This window comes from Phytophthora sojae (assembly GCF_000149755.1).
Source record: "Phytophthora sojae unplaced genomic scaffold PHYSOscaffold_5, whole genome shotgun sequence".
Lineage (NCBI taxonomy): Eukaryota > Oomycota > Peronosporomycetes > Peronosporales > Peronosporaceae > Phytophthora > Phytophthora sojae.
In genome coordinates, this window is record NW_009258119.1 from 2,196,582 (window position 1) to 2,198,716 (window position 2,135).

Consider the following 2,135-nt stretch of genomic DNA (forward strand, 5'->3'; position numbering starts at 1 on the left):
GCCGACGGCAACAAGGCGGCCATCATGGGTGTGGGGACCATCGTGGAACGAGTGGTTCTGCCCAACGGCGACGAGCGCGACATCGAGATCAAGAACGCGCTGTACGTCCCAAGCATGAGCAAGAATCTGCTTTCGGTGCCACAGATCAACAAGAGTGGTCTGTTCCAAGTCGTGTTCGACAGCACCAAGATGCAGATTGCGCACAAGGGCTCCAAGCTAGTGGTGGCGACGGCAAACCTCGTGGATGGACTCTACTGGCTCCAGACGCCTCAGCGATCGGCGAATGCGGCGACCAGTGGGAAGACGGTCGACTTACACGCGCGTATGGGTCACGCTCCGGTGGAGGTGCTTCGCAAGATGGTCGACAACAACATGATCAAGGACGCGAAGGCACCTTCCAAGTCGAGTGGACCAAGCGTGTGTCGCGGCTGCCAGCAAGGGAAAATGGTCCAGAAGCCGTTCCCAAGCAGCCGTGACAAGCGTCACTACGACACGTTCGAGCTGCTCCACTTCGACGTGTGCGGCCCCATGGAAGAAGAGTCACTGGGTGGCAGCAAGTATCTGCTGCTGATCGTGGACGAAGCCAGCGGATGCATGAAGGGGTTCTGCCTGCGTGCCAAGTCGGAGAGCGAGGACTGCATCAAGATGTACGTCACGAAGGTGCAGACGCAGTTCGGCAAGAAGGTCAAGTTTGTGCGGCACGACGGAGCCCGTGAGTTCGCGACCAACTCGCTCAAGGCCTTCTACGAAGTCGAAGGCATCGAGCAGCAAACCACGGTTCCGTACGCACACCAGACCAACGGCACGGCAGAACGCGCCATCCGGACCATCGTCACGATTGGCCGCAGCATGCTGCATCACGCCAAGCTGGACAAGAGCTTCTGGGCTGAGGCGGCCATGACAGCCATCTACGTGAAGAATCGTCTGCCATCACCCAAGATCGAACACAGACTCCGTTCGAGATCGTTTACAAGTCCAAGCCGAGTGTGAAGCACATGCGTGTGTTCGGATGCCAGACGTACATCCTGACGCCGAAGGAAAGACGGCGCAAGTGGGACCCCAAGGCTCGCGCCGGGCTGTTCCTCGGCTACGAAGAAGTGTCCAAGGCGTATCGAGTTTATGACATCGAGGCGGGGCAGGTGGTTATCAGTCGCGATGTCAACTTCGATGAGTCGACCTTTGGACTTTCGACGCATACTTCGGATGAAGACGTCGATGATGCTGTGCTGGACTTGGACGCGCTGGACCTGGACGACAACGATGGACCGCGCCAAACGAGCTTCAAGCAGGCGGGGAAGCGCAAGTACCGACCGAGTGGCGACGACAACACTGCCAGAAGGTCGCGCCCCGTTCGCCACCGAGCTGGCTTAGAAGAAGCAAGTGCGCCGGACGTATCCTCCTCGCGCCGAGCCGACCCCGACGAAGAAGAAAAGTCTGGGGACCAAGATGAAGACGACGACTCGACGCCTCCAGTGTTTTGGCGTGCCAGTGCCAACGCTGTGGAAGCAGCAGCCGATCTATCGGAGCCGACGACGTTCCAAGAGGCTGTGAACGGTCCTGATCAAGTGCACTGGCGCAAAGCGATCCGCGCGGAGCTCAAGTCGATGCGACTGCGTGGTGTGTTTCGAGCTGCCAAGTTGCCTAACGGACAACGCGCCATCGATACCAAGTGGGTGTTCAAGATCAAGCGCAAAGCGGACGGCTCGATCGAGAAGTACAAGGCGCGCCTCGTGGCCAAGGGCTTCAAGCAGAAGTACGGGATTGACTACACCGAGACGTTCTCGCCCGTGGTCAAGTATGTGACACTGCGCATGGTGATCGCGATTGCTAAGTATTTTGGCTGGCCCCTCGACCAACTCGACGTGGTGACAGCATTCCTGTACGGGATAATGAAGGAGGTGGTCTTCTGCGTGGTTCCGGAAGGCGTCGAACTGGATGGTGACTTCGACTGCCTGGAACTGGTGAAGGCCATCTACGGTCTCAAGCAAGCTTCGCGAGTGTGGAACGAGACCTTCGACGAGTTCGTGTGCTCCATCGGCTTCCAAGTGTCGGCCTTCGATCCGTGCCTCTACATCGAGGTGGTGGACGGTCACTGCGTGCTTGTACTGGTGTACGTGGATGACGTACTGATTACC